Genomic DNA, 23107 nt, shown 5'->3' with positions numbered 1-23107 from the left:
TCCTCCACCTTCCTGCCCTCTTGATTCCCCAAAACACAAAGGAGCAAGCAGACCAAAGAGAGAGAAAGTGTTAAAAACACAGGTGACAAGTGTACATGTTGCATCTTTGATCCTTTGCCCCTGTAGAAAGGACTTCGTGACTTAATAGTCCTTTGTGTTTCAGATTTTTAAAAGAGTGGTTGAATTGCATGTGAAGGAACAGCAAAATCAATTTTCGGTCAAGTAATCCATTTTACAGGCAAGTACAGAATGCCATGAGATTAATAAGCACTCTCCTTCCTCAACAGGCTGACCGCCAGAATGAGCTCTATGAAAAGGGACCTGGGTTGTTTCTTGTGAGCTCCCTAACTTTTGGATTTGTTTGTTGGCTTGGGATGTGGGTTTTTTACACTTCTTTAACTACAATGTAATACAGCTATTGTCAGAAGTAATTGTTATCAGGGATTAAGCCATTCATAAGGCCAGTGGAATCTGAACACTAGGACAGAAATCTAGAGGCAGCTGAATCCTGTATTGTAACAGAGAAGGAGCTTTTCCCCAAATCATAAAACTATCATGTCTGTGATGTAACCTATCATTTCAATCCATTTCAGCTTCTGGAAATGTGAGATACTAAACATGAAAAACTTTTAATAGCTTGAAGAGAGATCCTAGCAGCCAAAGACTAGTACGTCCGACCTGCCTACAGACCAAACCAGTAAAAGCTACTAGTAGAAGAGAACTGACTAAATTCTTAAAAGACCAAAAGAAAGAAAAAAAAGGAAGAAAGAAAAAAAAAAAAAGGCAGGGATAGTTGATCTGCTTTAATAATGAAGAACTGGTGACTCATGGAGTAATATTTGAACAGAACACCAGCTTTCTTACCAGCTCATAACTTCCTTAGCATTGCAGGAAGGAAGACTTAAATGGGTTTTATTGCTCCAGCATAATTAAATTGGATCAAATATATGCTAGCCAGTTTCTTGAAAGAAAAACTCTAGTCAATGCATGAATAAATGTGCAAAGCAAGCTATTGGCAAAGCCAGCAACAGACTTGAGATAAATTGTTAGCTTTCACGCAGAGAACAAGTTTGAGTTATTTATTTATTTATTTATTTTATAGACATAGTTTCAAGTTGTTTCAAATTCTGGAGACCCTCAAAGCACTGGTGGACTCAGGGACCACAAAACCACAAAGACAACTCTCACAGGCTTAAATTTGCTCTAACATGTATTCCTTCCACCACTGCACATTCTTCTAGGCCTTCAAGCTGAAAGGTTAAAAATCACTTGTCTAACTGTGAAATGAACACTTAAAGCCCTCAGCAAAGACCTAGCTACAGGAGATAAGAGTCACACTATGTGTAAAACAAAAATCAATTCCATCCAGAAACTTGAAGAAATTACTCAAACCGGCGTACACATACCAGACTTTTTTTTGTATTTTTAAGAGTTAAAAACCACTTAGCATTGTTCATTAATTGTAAAAAGTGTTACACTTGCATAGTGCTTCTTTGTTCCTTATACAGACTATTCCCCTGGTTACCTAATTATTGTGGTTTTTTGAAGACGGCATTTGGAACACTAATACTCAGAACTTTACCATAGGCAGAAGTTTGAACCACAGAATCTCTGTTATTGCCTTCAACCCAACTCAGGAGATACTTTCCATGGGGATGACTTATTAGTATTTTCTAACAGATGCTGAAGCAGACTGGCACTGGAAAACACTTATTTCAGCAAGTCATGGTTTAACCCCACTGGTAAGTAAGCAACACGCATCCACTCATTCACTCCCCCCCTCAGTGAAATGATGGAGAGAATCGGAAGGGTAAAAGTGAGAAAACTCATGGGCTGAGATAAAGACAGTTTAGTGGGTAAAGCAAAAGTGGCACATGCCATCAAAGCAAAACAAGGAATTCATTCACTACTTCTCGTCAGCAGGCATTCAGCCACCTCCAGGAAAACTGGGCTCCATCACGTGTAACAGTTACCTGGGAAGACAGACGCCATCACTCCAAATGTCCCAAACTTCCTTCTTCTTTCCCCAGTTTTATACTGCTGAGCATAACATCATATGGTACAGAATATCCTTTTAGCCAGTTCAGGTCAGCTGTCCTGGCTTTACTCCCTCACAGCTTCTTGTGCCCCTGCAGCCTTCTTGCTGAAAAGTGCCTGACTTGGTATGAACATCGTTTGGCAACAACTAAAACATCAGTGTGTTATCAACATTCTTCTCATACTAAATCCAAAACACAGCACTATGCCAGGTACCAGGAAGAAAACTCTATGCCAGATGAAACCAGGACACAGCATTACCTCATTTGCTTTGTACAGAGTGTTATTTTAAAAAAAAAAAAAAAAAAAAAAGCAAAGAGTAGAGTCTTCTTTCACTTCCAGTGTGAGTGATTCAGTCTTGAAGAGGTAGTAAACAGTAACTTTATAAGTCTCATTTTCTCTTTTTATTATGAGACTGTGGTCCAGCAAATGCATCTGATATACTGTAGGTATATGTATCCACAAGACTTAGTTGTTATGATTTTCCTGAGTGCATAAAATTGATAAATACAGAAAGTTCAGTAAAAACAACTTATTCATTCCTGTCTCGCTTTTTAAAGGCTTCAGGGATAAAAACAAGTACCCTACTTCCCAGGACCCACTCTCATGGCTGTTATGACCAGCTGCTCTTCCATAGACAGAGGTGGCTTCTGTAAAATCAGGGGGAGAACCAGCAAGTGGGCTTTGGCTACAGCATTGCCAAAATGGAGGCAATACCCAACTTCTGGTCTTTGCTACCTTGAGTTTAGACAGCACCATCCCCCATGTCTCTAAATGTCACAAAGAAATTGGTACCTGGTTGAAAAATATATCACTAAGACAAACTCAGGGAAAAGAAGAGGCTTTGCAGTGATTAATCAGAAAATGAAAAACATTCTTTGACATTACTAAGGCACATCTGAGACTACGTGCCCTCAGACCACCCCACAGATCACCTTCCCCTAGCCTACTGAAAGCTTATAATCATAGAATCATTTCAGTTGGAAGAGATCCTCGGGATCATCGAGTCCAACCATAACCTAAGTCTAGCACTAAACCGTGTCCCTAAGAACCTCGTCTAAACGCCTTTTAAACACCTCCAGGGATGGTGACTCCACCACTTCCCTGGGCAGCCTGTTCCAATGCCTGACACCACTTTTTGTGATGAATTTTTTCCTAATATCAAATCTAAATGTCCCCTGGCACAACTTGAGGCCATTTCCTCTTATCCTATCACTTGCTGATATCAGAATCACTCATCAAATCAACGTGTGACAGGCAACAGACCAGGCCACGTTTTTCTGGGTTTTTTTTTAGTTTTTTTACATTGAATTTTAATTATTTCCATCTTTTTATATTCAGGAACAAAGCCTTCCTTTCCTCAACTGTTACACGCACACACCACATCCTGTGAACAAGACACTTCATCCGCTACATGCCACACTGCACAGCATCACTGCAACTGCTTCTGACATAAGGGCCAAGAACTAAGGCACACTCCTTCACTGACTCTGCTACCTCACCTCGACTACTTTGGGAAGAGCACAGCACCATCCCCCTTCAACCACAGGCAGTCTAAGGTCTTTCTGAACCAGAAGCAGCATCACCATCTTTGTGCTTAGTAATCCTTGGCAGACCTCTGCGCCACTAATTTATCAATCACTGCTTTAACCTATTTATTCAAACCACCTGCAGCAACAAATGCCCCAACATAATTATTTGGTTGTGTTTTGTAGTGTGTTTTTTGGCTTTTTTGTTGGTTTTTTTGGTCGTGGTTTGGGGGTTTTTTCCTTGTTTTTTTTCTTCTTTAAAAGTAGCTCTTCTTGCTAAGCTTGCATCTTGAAGACTTCATTTTCTTTTATGGTTTATTACTAAGAAAGGAATTATTTGCTCCATGTCCTCCCATCCACCATTCATCCCTCTGCAGAGAGCTATCATATTCAATCCCTCTCCCCTTAAATCTATTAAGGTGAAAAAACTTTTCTGCCTTTATATGGAAAACCATTTCAACAATCCTCGCTCCTTTGCTCAGGTTTTTCCATTCTACTCTATCTTCCTTTTGCTAAGGTGGCCCAACCTATGTGCAGCTTTCAAGATCTCCATGGACTCGTACAACAGCTTGATGAGTCGTTTTGTTTTGTTGGGATTTTTTTTGTTTTGGTTTTTTTCCCCTTTTTGCTCTTTCTGCTCCTTCCTTGCCTTTTTGACCTCCACTGACTATTGAGCTGACATTTTCACAGAACTATTCACAATGAGTCCAGGATCCTTGCTAAATGATAATAGGCAATTCAGAGAGCATCACTGTGTATATATAATTAGTTGGTTTTCTTCATGTGCATCTTTTTGCATTTATCAATTCTGAATTTCATCTGCCGTTTTCTCAGTCACGCAGAATTGCAAGATCTTCTGCACTGCTTTACAGCCAGCTTTAGTTTTGATTTCTCCATAAGCTTTGTCATACCCTCCATTCTCCTCAGACTGCTTTTAAACATGAAAATACAGACAGCTGCACTGTGTCAGATCAGTGATCCCCCAACCAAGCACTCTGTGCAATATTGACTAAAAAAATAAGATGCTTTGGCATCTGGATGCCTAAACACATCCCCGGAAGACTTTCCACTCTCAACCACTCCTGAGTTCGCATGCTGTGTCTTTATAGCTACTAACTCTGTATGGCTTGCTTTTCCGTCTCCTTGGACCCATGCAAACTTCTAGTACTTGTCAGATCCTCAGGCAAGGAATTTCAGAGCTTAGCAGCACGCTGTGCAAAGAACCACCTCCTCTTGTTCTGAACCTGACACCCACCAGCTTCCTTTGGCATCGCAGACACTCTGTCTCCAGTCACCCTCTAATGACACCCATGATTCGGTGGACTTCTGTTTCTGAAGACTGAGCCATTTGTTAGCTATTTCAGAACAGATTTACAGTTTCTTTAGGCTCAGGCCCAAAATTTAACTATCGAGTAAAGAGACTACAACAGCCAGATGGACCATCAACATTGTCCAATGCTTTTCTGGAAAAAAATTGTAGTGGGTATTTTCTCCCCATTATTTGATTGCCTTACTCTCATTCAAACACAAGATACAACAGACCAGTGATGTTCTTGTCCCAAAAACAGTTGCAACACTCCTGCAACACTTAATGCCTTTCACTGTTGCAACAATCAATAACACATCTGTAAATACAAAGTATATTTAAAATAGATGTGCGATGAGGGAAACAGAAAAAAATGAAGCTAAAATTTTTAGAAACAGCCTTCTGTGTTGCATTTCTGCATGGCTTTCTATTGTGTCCTCTTTGATCGGGACTTTTCTCCATCCAAAAAACAAGCCTAAGTAGCATTTTTATTGCTGGCCAGCAGAGAGAAAAGTCTGAGGAGAGAAATCAAGAGGAAGACTACCAAAACCTGCACAGGAATAGTGGACAAAATCCACACTAGTTTTTCTATACTTTTATATACATTGTTATTTGGGCTTTTTAAAAAGAAACTGAGATCATCTCTGTCTACACACCAGGGATTTTTTCTTCCCTGATCATTATGGAAAGTCAAGATTGAAGCAAGTGAATTTTACGCTTAATTCCAAGGACGGGGAGGTTTATAGTCACTCTGATGTGTTCCAGGAACGAATCCCTCAGTTGTGGGCTAGCTGCAGAAGCAGTTTGTCTCTCCCATTCATTCCCCATTTTGCCAACAATGCCATTGTTCCAGTGGAATGCAGCTGTCATGAGCGGCCGTGACTGCAGAAGGTGTTCCCTCGGGCCGCTTGGGCCATCGCCATCAAGCATTGTAAAGTCTAAGACCAAAACCAAAACCTTGAACTTGTCTTGGTACTCAGCGGGGTTACAGTGCAACGAGCAGAGCTTCGGGGTGATAGGCTTTCAGCAGCCTGTATTATGGAGGAGATTAATTGCTCCATTTTGCGTCAGCTTTGCAAATCTATACCATATGACGGGCTACTAAAAGTCAGTAGCCAACTAGAGCACAAGGATTCGTAGCTTTTAAAGTTATTGTGAAATTATGGGGGGAGGTATTTATACAACTGAGAGGCACAGTCTGAATTCAGGAAATCGTTTAAATATAAATAAATCTGTACAATTATGCATCCATGACTCTACTGAATCCCACACACTGCTCAGCCAAGACTTTATTTTAGCTTAATACTTATACATGTATAACTCCTTCCTTCAGTTTTGAGAATCAATTAGGACAGTTTTCAAAATGAAAATATTTACTGTACATGCAAGCTCACATCTTTACATCTATAAAATTACTGTACCAGTATATGTAAACTTATTTTTTTACAAGGGGAATTTAAGCATCACTCGGAAGTAGAGGTTAACAATCAGCTTTTGTCTACATCATAGAATTTTGGAAAAAAAAAAAAGCTCTAAATTGCAGAACTTCAGTATGACATTTCCCATATTTTCTTCTAGTTCTTAAAAAAAAAAGTCCCAATGCACTTACTCCAGCCTTTACAACCTATAAGAGATCTTCTCCAATATTACCAAGACTTCCTACCTTCCATTCCTCCTGTTTTATCAGTCCTATCAAGTTCCATCAACGATGATTTCCAAATCATTTATCTTGGTCAGCTGTCCTTCCCCCTACTCAACCATCTCCACCAATAATTGGCCCAATGTCCAAATGATCACAGTCAAGAACAACCACCTAAATCCTCAATCACCCATTTTCTAGCTTTTCCCCATCCTTGACTGAGGAGATTCAAACGAAATTAAAACACACTGCAGATGGCTGCACTGGTTATTTCTACCTTTCATTGCTTTTGCAGGACTGCTTCCATGACTAAAACACAAGCAGTGTTAATTAAGTGTACCATGCACTTTTCAAGTATCTAATTGAAAAAGAGCAATAAAGTTATCTAAGTACATTTCTGTAAATAAATTACAGACAATGCATACAATATCTAATCAGTTTGACACACAGGATTACATGGGCTAACACAATAGTAACAAGTGCCCCTCTCACAAAAGACAAACCATGTTGCCTTTCCTCACATCTCTACAAGCAAAACAGAGGGGATTAGTCTTTCTCCAAAGAGAATACTTCAAATCACCTGGTGGAAACAGGAAATGGAAAGCAGTCACTAGTCCTCCATGACTACTTGCCACTCTATGGTGTTAGAGACCTTAATTATATTAAAGGCAGACTGATCATTCTCCTCAGAGAAGAATCAGATCATATCTCAGGCTTATATCTCCTTCCCAGTGCAAAAGTCTTGGCTTTGCCATGGAAGATTGAGCAAGTTGCAGACCAATTAAGGGGGACGGGGAAGATTACTCCCAAGTATAAAAGACCATCATAAGGAGAGGCACAAATCTCATCGTACATAAGTAGCTCTGTCTCCGTCACATGCCAGATCTCAGAGCAAAACTCCTTTCTAGTCAGTTCTGAACGAGAAAGTCAAGAGCAGAAGAGTGCATAACAGAAACCAAATGTCAAAAAATGTTTAGAAAAAGGCTGAATGTAGCACAAGAAAAAGCCTCATGCTTTAGACAGAAACAGGTTTCGTTAGTGCTCCTTCCACAAGGAGACCAGCTTGAAAAAAAGAAAAAAGTAAACATAGGTTATATTAAAACCCTAGAAAACTAACATGAAATCACTCCTTGTTTTTAAGAAATAAATGAACAAATCCAGTCAATTAGGGAAATGTGAAGTGGGAAAGTCCAGAACTGGCCTATTGTGGAAGGACAGAGACCCAAAACAGACTGGAAACTCTAGAGGTACAAGGCAGAAGAGAGATTAGAGTGAAAAGAAGAACAGAAGGCAGAGAAACCAAGAAGGGCATTTTGAAGTGTGACCACAGACGTAAGCTGAATGCTGACATTAACAAACCACATCATCTTGTGCTTTTCTGCTTATGATCTCCCAGTCAAATCACGAAGTTAGCCCATTTTTGCTTCTTATGAAAAGAAAAACAAGGGAATGAGGAAAACAATGCCAATTAAAACTTTTTTAGAACACAGAGCCCTCGCACATGGTATTGTTATGATCATATTCAAGAACTGTACCAAGCCACACTTTTCAGTAATTCAAATAACTGGATTTTAATACAATCACATGCACTGTTATATTCCATCCAAACATGTTTTTATAACTTGATTTTCTTCACTTCAACAAATGAAACATTTGCGGAAAAGAGGGAACAAGAATTTGCTCAAGATAAATGCTAGTAAATCAGAATAGAATGCTTTGCTTTTCTTGATTAAAAAAATATATCTGACATTAAATTCTGTAAAACAGACTGGAGTGACTTCACTGACAAAAGTAACCCAGTCTACCTAGAGTTAAAGGGCAAATTTAAAAAAATATATATTCCAAAAAGGTGGGGGTTTTTTGGTACTCAAACAATGTACAATATTGTCACACTAAAATCAGATTTTCTTACGATCAAGTGTTGCTGCAAAAATATTTATACTGTTTACCATTTGCAATGACAGAACCACCATCAATTAGCCTGATCACAGGCACCGTCACTGTAGAGGTAGTTTACTCACAGCACTGAGAATTAAGAGGTATTTGAGCCTGGGTAGACAACTATGAAGGAGACTAGTTTTTTACTTCATTACTGTACCTTACAAAGCCATTACAGCTTTTTGTCTTAGTCATCTTTCTCTGCCTCCTCCTAAGCTCTATCTTTGTTCTGTTTCAACTTGTCTTCTGTTCAAACAAGACACTACACTGGTAGAATCACTGCCTATACATGTGAACTAAAAAAAGTCACTACTGTTTTTTGTTTTCAGTTGAGCCCCACCAAGATTATCTCTAACTCCCCACCTTTCTCATCCTCCTTAATTCAAGGCCTTGGGACTCAGCATTGAAAAGTGATAACAGTGTTAAACTCATCTTTCCTCAGACCACTGTCAAGTGTCCCAGCTCTATTCTTTCTGTGGGAATAGAGTTCACTGTACACCTCAGTGGTTTTGCTACCAAAACCCTTTAAAAAGCCCAACAGTAAAATACTTGAACCCCTCAGGAGACCTTCAGGCATCAAGTAGCACAAAACTCATTAATAAAAAGCTCAAGATCAGTTTAATGGAAGCTTGCTAACAGTGTTTTAGTTCAAATACATCCAAATATCTCGTTTTGGCCACCAGTGGCACTGTACAATAGCTCTCCCCAATGTCCTCTTTGAAATATCACAGGGTGGAAATACTAAGTCAATGTTTCCTGGAAAGACAGTGCTCCACCACATTCAGAGAGGTAGGTTAGCATGAGGGCTTGTTCATAATTAGATCCTTTCATCCTTTTCACCTGCCTCTAGACAGCTGCCAGTGGCTTAGAATTCAGACTTTGGGGATGACTAGGTAAAGGCAAAGATACCAGCCATCCCACTGATGATGTCGCAAGTAATCTATCCTATTGTAACAGCAGAAAACATCAGAGTGTACCTGTCACAGATAACAGAGCTGCTCCTGGCTTCAGATCACCTGTGCAGCCACTCAGGCTGTCTTGAAAAATTTTCCAGCAAACTAAAAACCTTACAGACAAAATAACTGTAGAATCACCAAGTTTCTCTCCAATAATGCAATTACTGAAGAAGCAAACCATTATCCTTGAGAACTGAAGTTGCTATTACCATCAAATCTGAACTCCCAGAAGGCTGTGACCTGTTGAAGAGGGTCCAGAGGAGGCCACAAAAATGATCAGAGGGATGGAACACCTCTCCGATGAGGACAGGCTGAGAGTTGGGGTTGCTCAGCCTGGAGAAGGCTCTGGGGAGACCTTATTGTGGCCTTTCAGTACTTAAAAGGGGCCTACAGGAAAGATGGGGACAGACTTTTTAGCAGAGCCTGTTGTGATAGGACAAGAGGTAATAGTTTTAAACTAAAAGAGGAGAGATTCAGGCTAGACACAAGGAAAACAAATTTTACAATGTGGGTGGTGAAACACTGGCACAGGTTGCCCAGAGAGGTGGTCGATGCCCCATCCCTGGAAACATTCAAGGCCAGGCTGGACGGGGCTCTGAGCAACCTATCTAGTTGCAGATGTCCCTGGTCATTGCAGGGGGTTGGACTACATGACCTCTGAAGGTACCTTCCAGCCCAAACTGTTCTATGATTCTAAGGCTGACATAGCCTCTGTATGATGTTCCAACAGACCACACACACCAGAAAAGGGTATACCTCCAAAAGAAACTGCAAGATTAAGAAATGCTGCAACATCTCTAAGAAATTACCATGTCCATCCAATAGGGCCTAGGAAGCTGACTACAGATTAGAAATTACAAGTATCACCACTCAACCCACTGTCAGTTGTAAAATTTTCACTTTATCTGCGGAAATACATAAATGAATTTGTCTACTCTACTAGGGCTACAAAATACATACAAAACTCCCCAAATACACAGAACTCAGTGGAAACTCTAAATCACTGAAATGGCTACTTCTCTGAATGGGAGAAGTTGTTTTTTACATTTCATTGATTAAAAAAGCACAAAACAAGTGTTTTCAGCTGAGCCCCACCAAGATTATCTCTAACTTCCCACCTTTCTCATCCTCCTTAATTCAAGGCCTTGGGACTCAGCATTGAGTTTAAAGCAAACCAATCAAGTTTTAGATGATGACCTACAAAATGAAGCACAAAAATACCATGCATGAGAAAACAACTAAGATCACTGGATTTCCAGAAACCCCAAGCACTATGAGAGTTATATTAAGTAAATCTGCTATCTACTTTTAATTTGCTACTGCTTTACAAAGACTCTTTGGAAGAAAACCACAGCTTGGTGTAAGCAATAAAAGGCATAAGAAAGCAAATAATTGTGATGCTTCCCTACTCAAAAAGCTTGCAATCAAAACTAGGCAATAATTTAATTATTACGTTATTCAGGAGCATTTTAAGTACTAAATTGGATTTCTTTTTCCAGAATTGTTTTTCAATACGTTGTTCAGCCAGTCAAGCAGGCCTGGTTTGAACAGATCCCTATACATTTAGGGTGCAAGTGAGATGCCCATACACAATAGCCAAGCACGCTGCCCACGCCTCCGGTTTCACCAGGTTACTCGGGCACATCTAGCACTGCTGTAAACAGATCCAGAGGTATTACCATCTAGACTGACCCAGGCATTTGTCTACCCATCTGAATCCCAGAGATACCATGTACTCACAAGAAAGTTGTCCCAATGCCTGAAACAACAGGCAGGTATCTTCTTTCAAACATCACTTTTATTATTGCCATATAACGCTGTCATCATCTAGGTACCATAGATAACCCAAGCCCGAACCTCTGCCAGTAAGAGAGACTGCACAAATCCTCCCTAGTGTGCTTCAGGCAAAATTAGTACAGTTCACCCAGCTGCTCACTTATCCAACATTAACTCAAGAGCTGTGGGGGCGGTAGCTCTGGCAGAGGAAAAGCAACAAATCACTGGGGGAGAGTTGCATCTCCAGCCAGCACAGCTGCTTGCAAAATGAATTATCTTGCTACACCCCTAGTCCTGAGGGGCCTAGTACGTACTGATGACATCGTGACCAGCCATGACAGCCACTTTTGCACAGCTGACTAGTGGTTAGAGCACTTGCTCACACTGTGAGAGAGCTACATTCACTTGCGTCCTCAACCTAAAGGGATCCATTGCCTACTTCCTAGGGGATTGCTGCAGCTAAGCCTATGACACACCTCTCATGTAGCAAGGAATACATTACCTAAATTTTTAACAGCTAGCTAAAATACATATGGATTCCCTGAAACTCTACTTGGGATCTGGATCTCAGACTAGGAGTGTAGCAGGATCGCTGAAGTTACCATTCCTGCTATGCACTCCATCTCCACTGCACATGGACTTGGGCCGACTGCAGAGTATGCTGGTTTGACTGAAATTTTCTTCATGCAGTTAGCAACCTTTCTTTTCCATAGCTAGCACGCTCATTATTTGGACTTAGTTTGAGAACAAGAGCTAACACCTCAGCACAGAGCTAATGTTTTTAATTGCTCTGGCCTGAGAGCCAAGGACACTCTGAGTGCTCTGGCCACAGGTGTGAGGCATTGAGGAAGGAGGGCATGGATGGGGCAGAGCTTGACTGACATTCAGACTGATCAGTAAGACTACTCCATCCCATTAACATAATGCTTCATATATAGAGTCGGGACCTTCCAGATGGCTCTCCCGTGCTCGCTCTCTCAGGTGCCTTCTCTTGTGCACATTGGTTTTTATTTTTCCTTCACTCTCTTTTGTTAGAGCTGGAGGAGTTTTTGGTGCAGGACATTTAGTTTGGCTTTCTACCATTTTGCAGAGGCCTCTGAGCCTTTTTCCTCTTTTCTCCATGATTGGCTTTGGGACCAGCTGCTGTTTCCTAGGACTGGCTGTTTAGTGTGGACAGAATTCACGGGGAATTGCCTTAAGTATCTTTTATTTCTACTTCATATATTTATTTACTAGTTGGGTATTAGTATTTTGTTATTTTATTAAACTGTGTTTATCTCAATCCAAGTTTCTTCCTTCCAATTCTCTCCCCTATTGGCGGGGGGGGGGGGGGGGGGAGGGAGGGGGTGAGTGAGCAGCTATCATGGTTGTATTGCTAGCTCGGGTTAAACCACGACACAGAGCAACTACTGAATTACTCACAGCCAGCACTTGCAGACAATGATTTAAAACACACTGCAGGTCAGGACATGTTACATAGCCAGGTAAGGAGAGAGGAGCAAACTCTTCATCACCTGCTGTTTGAATGTGGTTCACCCCTCCTAAGAGTGGTGCCCTTTGGCATGCAGCTCCCCTACTCAGAAGTAGTTAAGATATGGGCACAGGAGGGCAGTTCCCGAGGCTGCTCCCCTTCCCAGCTGAAAGGAGCTTCACACACCACTTCAGGCACACCCCTCCTTCACCCTGGCCTGTCCCAAAACCCCTACTGCCTTAGCAGCAGGGAACTAATTAGAAGTATGTAATTAACACCTGCACAGGGACCCACACTTCATTACCACCTCAGCAAGAGGAGCAGACAGACTGAAGGCAGCCACCAAGCGCCGGCGGAGCAGGCCCGGCCTCGGCCAGCCCGGCCAGCCCTCCCAGCCGCCTCCCACAGGAGGGCATGCGGCCTATCCGCAGCGCCCCCCAGGCACTCCTCCCCACCCAGGCCGCGGGATCGGCAGGCTCCTAGCGGAGCGACGCCCGGAGAAGGGAAGGCAGCTCCAGGCCCGGAGCCCCCCCCCGGCACCGCCCAGCAGCCGCTCGAGGAAACGAGGCTACGGTCGCCACGGCAACGGGGCCGGTCGCTCCCGGGGGAGAGCGATCGACAGCTCCGCCGCGGCCTGTGCCCGCCCGCCCCTGGCACCCGCCACCGGAAGTTTATTTATAGATTGGCCGGATACGTGCTGACGTCACGGAGCGCACCGCCCCCGTGCGTCAGCGTAAGGCGTACGTAATGGGAACGTGACACACGCACGGCGCGACCTATTTATAGCCGGAGAAGGCGGAGAGGGGAGGGGAAAAAAAAAAAAAAGAGAAAAAGAGAGAGAGAGAGGAAGCGCGCGCGGTGGCCTGGCCGTTTGTTTGCCATCCGCACGCGCTGGGGGGCGGGGCCGCGCGCGAGGTGTAGGCGCCGTCAGGTGACGGGCCGGCCCCGGCCCCGCCCCCGCGGAGAGCGGGGATGCCGGGCGGCGCGCGGCCTGGCCGGTGGCGGCGGTAGCGCGTGACGGGCGCGGGCCGGTCGCTAGCGCCCTTTTCTGGCGGGCTGGGAGTGCGGGGCCGCGGCCGGGGGGATTCCCCCCACCCCCCCCGCCACGCTTCCTCTTTCCCCCTCCCCGGGAAAAACCCCACGGAAAAAAAAAGCCTCCGGCCCCGGGTTTCCGGGAAGCGGAGTCGCTGCCCGGAGCTGGCGGTGCCGCTTTGCCCCACAAAAGCGCCGGCCGGGCCCGCTCCTCCCGCGGGGCGCGTGGGCTGAGAAGCGCGGCCCGGCAGCCCCACAGCCGCTACAAAACGCTTCCCACCCTCCAGCCCCGGCAGCCCCACGCGTGGCGGGAGCGGGACTCCGCCGCGCGGTCAGCGGGTCCCCAGTGCAAACGGTTCCCGGGGGGTGTCGTCGCTAACGGCGGCCGACCGGTGAAGCGCGGTGCCCCGGAGCCGGGCTGTCTCGGCAGCTGCTGCTTAACGCAGCGTTTAAGCCTCGCCTCCGCCCCTTCTCCCGCAAGTTGCAATGAGGCGCCTCTGAGTTTACCCCCCTGCTCTGAGGACAAGACGGTACACCGGTCACCCGGGCCGGTGCTGCACCGAGCGACCCGCGCTAGCAAGGGACGCGGAGCGCCCACGGCCCGCTGCCCACCACCGGCTTCTCTGGCCCCGGAGAACCTCTTCGTTACAGCGCAGCCTTCCCCGCCCGGGAGCTGGGCCAGGGCCCGGCCGGGGTCACCCACCGGGGGAAGGCGGGAGGGGGTGCCCCGGCGGTCCCGGCAGCAGCGCGGGAACACCTGTTGGCGCCGCCGCCGCCGTCACGCGGAGCTCAGCTGGGCGCGCGCGCGCGGCGGGACCGGGCTCGGAGCCCGTGGGCGGCGTCACGGGACCCGGCGCGCGTGCCGCACCCGCCGTCACCTGCCCGCGCTCGGGGAGGGGGAGGGGGGCTCAGCAAGGTGGGCCCCTCTCCCGCCTGAAGTAACGGCCGGTAACATTGGCAGGCCCCGGTAAAACGGCGAAATAGCGAGTTTGGGGTTTGGTTTTGGTTTGGCTTGGTTTGTTTTTTTTTTTTTTTTTTTCGAGAAGAGCTCCACTAATCTGGGGTTTAAAGCAAACGCTCACACCGGACGTTCCGCGGCGGTTTTGCTGGGGAATAAACCGGTTCCTTAACCCGGGCTGGGTTTCACAGCCGGCCGTGCGCGACGTGGGGAGCAGGAGCAGCAAGTGGATTTCACTCGGTAGCTGGTGAAGCTGCCGCGGCTCAGCCGGCGGAGTTTAGATATCTAGAAGCAGCGCGCTCCTTGCGCGCCTATCAGCGCGGGTGAAAAATTAATGGGATTTAGCAGAGCGTGCTGATGTGACACAAAATGCGCAGGTGATGTGGAGCCCTCTGGAAATGCTGGTAATAAAGCAATTAAGCCAGCTGAACAGCTAGAAAGGAAGGGATCGTGAAATGACATAATTTTTAATAAAAGCCTGTTTATGATGTTGTTTCAGGTTCTTGTCATTAGAAGGAAAATACCATGCTAGGAAAAGGTGTAACGAATGATAAAAAGGTGAAGCTTGGCGGCATTATCTGTCTACTGAAAACAGGGCACTATTTCTGTATCTTAATAAGAGCAGCGTGAAAAATAAAGGGAATTGCCTAAACTCTTAGGGGTACAAATACTGTGAATTTAAGTTACTGTTTCATAAAAACAGTAAACTGGGGGAATATAATAGGAAAAGATATCTAATTCGGAACAGATAGCAGGAAGCTTTTTTCCTCCTCGCATGGAACCACAAAAGGTGCAGAATGATCAGTCGGAAATTTTGGTAGGGTGAAAACACCAGAGTTATTCTAGCACTCAGCACATGAAAGCTTTGATGAAGGGAAGAGAAAATGGGAATGAAATTTATTCATTAAATTGCCCACAACTTCTAATTATTAGTTTCTGCTGCCAGATTTAACTGCAACGTGACAAAGCTTTTGCTTCATCATCCTCAACAAATTTCTTATAAAAATACAAATATGTCCTAGTGAAAAACAGGAGATTGTCCAAACATTAATTCTCCTGCTGCACAATGTTCCATTCCCTTCCTGTAGGATGAGTATTGAGATCGGCCAAAACTATGCAGAATTATGCTGACTTTCAATAGTCTTTGCGAAGACTTCTGCCGGTGTTTTCTTTCAGAATCACAGGAATTGGAGAGAATCTACTATGACTTTGCTACTTTGAAAACGGGGAGGTCCTTTCACTAGAAAAACAGATGCACCTTCTGCTACAGCAGCGAGGAGCTCCACTGATTTTCAGTTCCACTGTGATACTTCCTGTTTGCCTTTGCAAAGCTCCAACACCCAAGAGAGGATAACTTAAGCAAGCAGAAGACGAGGCGTGGAATCTCTCTTCTCTGTCTCCCCCATGATTGAGACACGAAGCCTTTCTGTAATTTTGGATCATTGCTCTAGGTGCCCCAGAAGCAGCGATGGTTGTTTTCTAAAGCTGTATTTAGATGGTTTTGACTTCTTGATGTTTCAAATTTTTTGCTATTTGAACCAGATCACCATCTCAAATTCCACCTGCAAGTTTTTGTGTACCTTACAATTATAATCGGGTGAGACCGTCAAGTTCCTTGGCTTCTTGAAACAGGAGGGAATAAAGTCAGGAAGTCAGCTTCTCTTTTGGTTTAACTTTCAAGATCGACTTTCCAAGATACATTTCAAAGCTCAGATGCTTTCCTGAAGAGTGTGAGGCAACAGCATCCTCCCTTGCCTTTCTCACAGCTTCTCCCGCAGAAATGGAAGCAGGCTCCTCCTCTTTGGTAGAGGAGGAACAGCCCAGCTTCCCTGAGCTTGTCCAACAGCAGCACACCTGCGCTCAGCACTCTTTGCTCCTTTTGTTTGTAAGTTTGTTTTGGCACTGCTCACTCTGGCCATCTCCAGAGGGCTGCACAGAGGACTGTGCGTAACGTAGCTCCAGGTAGGACATTTCCAGCCTGCTATTTGCTCAGGCAGCTGCCACTTCCCCCTTTCACTCAAGTTTGGATTTCAGGACAATTTTCACAACCCCAAAGACTAGACTCTGAGCTCATCACTTCGTTCCCAGAGCTAGGGCCGTAAGTTCAGGCCTAAAGTGCATACAGCATGGTCTGATTATTCATACACAACTGATTTCATCAGCTCACTCTAACAGGGTACTTCAGCTGATTCAGAGATCCCAGAAGTTTTAGTCATACTTGAAGAAAGCTGATGCTTAAACTCTCTTAACCTGTGACGTGATACGAGAGCCCACTTCTGATCTTTAAGATGTGATAAGCTTGAAAGAAATAGCCTAGATCTTCTCAGGTAAATTATCAATTTATTTATATAAGAAAAAAATTAATTATTGCCTTTGAGGGGTCTGAGGCCTTGTGCATTAGTAAGACATAAATAATAATAGTAATTGGTTTTCATGCCTCTGCCTTTATTTCCCAAATCCCCTGTTGTAATTTTACGGATGGGAAAACAAAGCTGGCAGGGGTAAATGGAGCTGTGCAAAGACACAAGCCAGGACAGAGACGAAGCAAAAAGCAAAACCTGGACAGTCAGTTGCCTTGGCAGCTGGACTCCCACACTGTTCTCTCCTCGAACCCCTCACCCTACCCCAGCTGAGGAACGGCTGCCTGATGGCTCTTGGAAATGGGTGGTTCAGACAGCACAGTAGCAAGAAGGGAGAGAGATGGACAGGGAAACAGTAGGAAGGAAAGAAAATGCAGTCCATGAAGAGGTGAGAGAGACAGTAAACAAAACACAATGCCCAGTAACATACGTAAATGATTTAGGGATCGTTAGGAGAAAAACAAACAAGGTAACCGGAAAGACAAGGTAATAAGAACAGATGGAATTTAAAAGGTTCTGCTCATGGAAAGATGTTAGGAAAAGTAAATAAATAATAAGTTGATGCTTTTGAGGAGCTATCCTTTACAAACACGAACAGAAGGTATTAGCCTGCCAGAACAGCAATGCCTACTGAACAAGTCTGAATGATTACCTGGTATCGATGATTTTCTTGACAATGATGCAGTTGCATTTTTATAGTACTCCATGTGATAAGAAGTCTCTTCTTAGGAGCAGAGACTGATTTTTCAATCAAGAATTAAATTTAGAAATGCATGGCTCAGAAGGAAGCCATGGGAAAAGAACTTACAAAATAATAATAATAATGATAATTGCTTTTATTTTATTAATTATAAGGTAGAGGGGAAAAAAGTATTAACTTTGGGGGTTCATAAACCAGACCTATGCCCTTGATCCTTCATTAAAACCCACCTCTCTGTATTAAACATTACGCTTTTGTTGTGTTTTTAAGCCAGCAGGCAGCTAAACACTACACAGCTGCTCGCTCACCCCACTCCACCCCCAGTGGGATGAGGGAGAGAATCAGAAGAAAAAACACACACACAAAAAAAAAACCAAAAAAACAAAACAAAACCAAAAAAACCAACCCCACAATAAAAACAAAAACACTCATGAGTTAAGATAAAGACAGTTTAATAGGACAGCAAGGGAAAGGGATAATAACAATAATAATAATGATAGAAGAATATACAAAACAAGTGATGCACAATGCAATTTCTCACCACCTGCTGACCAATGCCCAGGCCACCCCAAGCAGCAATCCTCCCGTTTATATACTGAACATTACATCATATGGTATGGAATATCCCTTTGGCAAGTTGGGGTCAGCTGCCCTGGCTGTGCCCCCTCCCAGCTTCTTGTGCACCTCCTCGCTGGCTGAGCATTGGAAGCTGAAAAGTCCTTGCCTTAGTATAAGCACTACTTAGCACCAACTAAACCATCAGTGTGTTATCAACATTATTCTCATATGAAATCCAAAACGCAGCACTATACCAGCTACTAGGAAGAAAATTAACTCTATTCCATGCAAAAGCAGTATAGCTCTTCAAGATCTTTATCCAGGATAATATGGGCTTGAGCTTTATTTTTTTCCCCTCTCTTTTTTTTTTAAGTGAACACAATCAGATAAGATTGTCCTTCTGAAAAAATCAAGGCCAATGCAAAATGTAGTTCTTGTATATCCATGATAAATCCACCTTAAAGCTGCTTCATTATTACATAATTAATGTACTTAAATTAAGATCCCTCTGAATGCTTCTTCATCTCCTTATTTAATAATCTGTTATGCTTGCATGTCTGAACCTTGTCTGGTCGTGGCTTCTCCCATTCCTAATCAGCCCTTACGTGGGCAGTAGGAATTACTCTCTCAACAGCCCCTCCACTTAATGTGATCACAGTTCGGTCTGTGGGTTTGTCTGGGAGTCATTCCTTTCATTAATAAGCGACCTTCTTTACTTTTAATTTTGGGTCTCCACAAGCAAGAAAGAATTGCATATTGTCTTACAGGCCAGGCAAAGTGAACAGGCTGAGTCAGTCCAGGAATATTCAAGCCTCCCCATCTGTGGTATTGCAGAATTCCAGGGCAATTCCACCAGTTGGTGGAGCTTCTGTCTGGGAAAACAGAGCTATTGTGAACAAAGCATACTGCGCATATTTCTAACATTCATAAAAGACTGGGTTTGAATCATTTGAATCTTTCTCAAAATTTCTTCCTTTGAGGCAAAAATCTCCAATGCATGGCCTCAATCCAATGATAGTCATTCGGAAAATCTGAGCATACACCACCCGATCATTTCTTTAAGTAGCTGGGAAAAGAAAATATAAACTTTTGACTGCAGAAGTATGAGAGCAGGCTATGTCAGACTGGGACTTAATTTAGTCAGGACCAGGACTCAGTTTTGTCAGGGTCAACACACCTGCCAAACACACCACCAAAGACTAAACTAAGGCTCCCCTTCTTCCCATAATGACCGCTGCATGACAAGGGCACCTTTCTTTCCCACTGGGAGAAGCAAAGGAGGTGGGATGAGTTCCTCCTTCAGTTTAGAAGCACAGTGGTGATAAATGGGGTGTCCTGAGCACCTATTGCTTGCTACCTCACATAGAGAAACTTGCTCGCCTAACAATGTAAAGCAGCTGAGGCAGAGCTGCTGTTCCAGGCTATCCAGCATCAGCTAGGTGTCATTTTGATCAGGATCACATTCTGGTTTCAAGTTTAGTCATCTTGATCAGTACCAGAACCCGTTACATTTATTTTCTGAATGGCAGGAAGTCCTACCTCTGAAGGGTAGGCCTCTGACTCAGACCTAAACCCAACAAGGTTTTGGCTGACCAAATTAAAAACTGCAGCGTTTTCTTTAGTGCCCTGTCCCCTGAAAGAAATCCAGAAATCCAAGTTAACCATCTAACTCTTTGAATGCTTGCAGGGACAGAAAAGGGTACAAAACAGACTACCTGCAACAAGTTGATAAGGCCTCACCCCAAATCCTACCCCTCTGGAGCAAGGATACATAGGTTGGGGCTGCAGGAATTTCTAGAGTATCTGGACTTTATCTTGAAGATGTTCACTTACGAGCTGCTTCAAAAGCACAGCTGGGAGAATGTGAGTGCTACCTTCTGTTGACTCTGTAGCTTTGCCAATTACAGCACTCCTGAAGATCTGGGATTCAGCACTATGGAAGATTCTAGCACTACAGAAGATCAGGGATTCAGCTCATTTCTCGGCTTAAGACTCAAATCCGCACCGACTGTTATCCAAGAGAATGGCCTCATCACCAAGTTATTTGCTATCTAGGAAGGTATGGAGGGGAAAGGGAGCCTTTACTATGGAAATCATGTTTGATAGCAAGGGATTAATCTGGCCAGAAAGAAAGTTCGCGTAAGGCCATGGCAGTATTTTTATACTACAGGTGTTTAACATAAAATACACAAGCTGTCCTTGGAGCGGGAATGGCAGATCTGCTCCATTCCAGCAGACAGCCTGAAGCACTTGACTAGAGTGCCTGCACACAAGCCCAAAAGCGGTTTCACCACTTCAAACGAGGGGGTGAGATACCACCCAGAATGATGCAGGGATTCCAGCAGTCTCCTGGGAGGTGGGGAATGTAGGTTGACTCTCCCCATCCCCACCCTTGCCCCCTCTGCCCCAGACTAACTATGTGAATCTGTATGTCCTATTTTCTGTGCAAGTGTTGAATCTACTACTGAGCTGTTATGTAATTTGGGTGTAACAACTGACTCCTCTTTTGAGGTTTTCCTAGAAGGTGGCGTTTAGGCAGAGGAACAGTTGTTTTTTTATGTCCTGGAGGAAGACAGGGAAATTAGTAGATAATACAGGGGATACTCTTTGAGTAGGAGGTTGGACTAGGTGACCTTCCAAAGAGCACCCCTATGGCATTACTGAATTCAGGTGCCTCCACATACACAGCAGCTGGTCAGGATTTCTGCATCATGTTTTTTGACTTGAGTATTTAAATTATTCAGTAAAAGCCTAAAAACAATGACATTTTCATTGCCTTGGTCTCAGAAATTTGCAGCCTAAAGACTGGCCTGGACTACACAAGCTCTGGTGTTGCAGAAGTCAACTGCAAATTCTGATAAGGAGTTGTCATCAAGTTATTTGGCCATAAATGCAGAAGAAGCATGCGTGGGCACTGGAAGTGAACCCCACAGCCTCTCCACATTGTTTGCTCCCAGTGCCCCCATGTAACTTTCAGTCTCCCCAACGCTGGCATCACTTGGCAAATGTCCCTTGACAACCTTCCCCACCTCCGGGAGTTTTATTTCTCCCAAGGCCTCCCTCACATTCTGACAGGCCTCTTCCCTTCATCCTTACACAGAGCCTCCAGTGCCTGGTTTGATTATCCTGAGCCCTCCAAAAAACCCCAGGAACGCCATCCTTCTGGCCCTCACTCCTGCACCACCACCTCCAGCAAATCAAGCCAACATGTACACACCACTTAGGCAGCTCGCCTCGTGTTGTTCCTGTCCCCTTATCTCTCTGCCCTGGTGTTTATCCTTAGATTAGGAGCTCCTTGCACGAAGGACTTCCTTTTCGCCGCTTGGGAAGCACGCAGCGTAGAGTGAGTGACCTCTCGTTTGGTAAATAACTGCAAAATAGCAGACCGGGCGCTTCCCGGAGGAAACTGCTGCCATAGGTCAGGTGGTGAGGGAGCACCCGCCTCCTTCAGCACCCACATCTCCCCGGCTCTTAATCTCACTTCAACCATTTTCTCCAAATGTCCCATTTCCTGTGTAGCGGTTCTTTAAATAGCGCCTGGAAGATCATTTTAAAGGCTTTCGAAACACTCTTGCCACCGTTTTGGAGTTTGGGGTGGGTTTTGTTGCCTTTTTTTAAAGAAAAAATTTTTTTAGCCTTCTTGCATGACGATACTTTCACGTCGTGGGAGACAGGAACATCTCGAGGAAGCTGCGAAGTTGCACGGAGCACACGGCCGGGGAGAGGGCTGGGAGGGGAGGCGGAATTGTGGGGGGCAATACGGTTTCTAGGACCGTCCTACTGGTACCGACATTTTCTGCTTGCACACACCCTCCGTGCAGAGCTGCGAGTTTCGGGATGACGGTGGGACTTTATACCCCGGGGGTAGCCCGACAGGAGGGGGCGAGGGGAGCCGGCCCCGGGTGGCGGCCGCGCTCCGCGGAGTCCCTTTCCCAGCAGACAGGCCGAGATGCAAAGGAGAAATGACAGCATGGAAAGCGGAGTATTTTTATCAGGGCCGGTGCCCGGGGTGAGCGGCGGGCGGAAAGTGCCACCCTCTCTCCTCCCCTGCCCTCAGCCGCCCACGCCGGCAGCGGCATCAAAGGGAATCTCCCTTCTCGCGGCGTGTCAGCGCCGGGGATGAGCGCACCGGCCCGTCATGGCATTTTCACTTCTCCCGGCGCTTACTCAACAGCGGAGGGAGAGGGTGGGGGGAGTATGGGTCTGGAGGGAGGGGAGGGCAGGGGGAGGACTCCCAGCCAGCCGCCGTTTCTGCCATGAGGTCACCGCCGCGCTATGCGCGCCCGCCACCGCCCCTGCTCCGCTCCGTTGCGTCAGGCAGGGGGTATCCCCGCCGCGGCCGAGCCGGGGCATCCCCGCCGCGGAAACACCCCGTGCTTCCACGCGTGTCCCTCACCAGCGGGGCGGGGGGACACTGGCCCCGGCCCCTCCGCCGCCCCACGGCAGCGGGCGCCTGGCCGCCGCTCGGGAACGTCATGCGTTTCGCGGGGGAAGGGCAGGGGTGGGATAGGGGAGAGCAGCGCACGCTGCACAGGAGCGACCGCCCTGAGCCTGGACACGCCGAGGGGGAGCCCGGCCGCCCAGTTTGTCTCGGTGCGACTTTTTGGGAGGGAGGAGAGCCGCGGCCGGCGCCCCTTGCCAGCAGCCGAGTACGGCTTTCCCCCTCCGGAGAGTCGCGGGGGCAGACGGGGTGGCGGTGGCACGGAATGGGGGGGGGGGGGGGGCGATGGGGGGATGCTACGTGGGCGCGTCGGGGTCCCCGCGGGCGGGCGGTCCCCGAGGCCCTGTACTCCACCCCCTGCGCAGAGGAAGCCGGGCGGGGGCGCGGCCCCACGACAATGGGACTC

The sequence above is a fragment of the Caloenas nicobarica genome, chromosome 2, assembly GCF_036013445.1.
Source record: "Caloenas nicobarica isolate bCalNic1 chromosome 2, bCalNic1.hap1, whole genome shotgun sequence".
Classification (NCBI taxonomy): domain Eukaryota; kingdom Metazoa; phylum Chordata; class Aves; order Columbiformes; family Columbidae; genus Caloenas; species Caloenas nicobarica.
The sequence above is the reverse complement of the archived record's forward strand: the minus strand, read 5'-3'. Positions refer to the sequence as shown.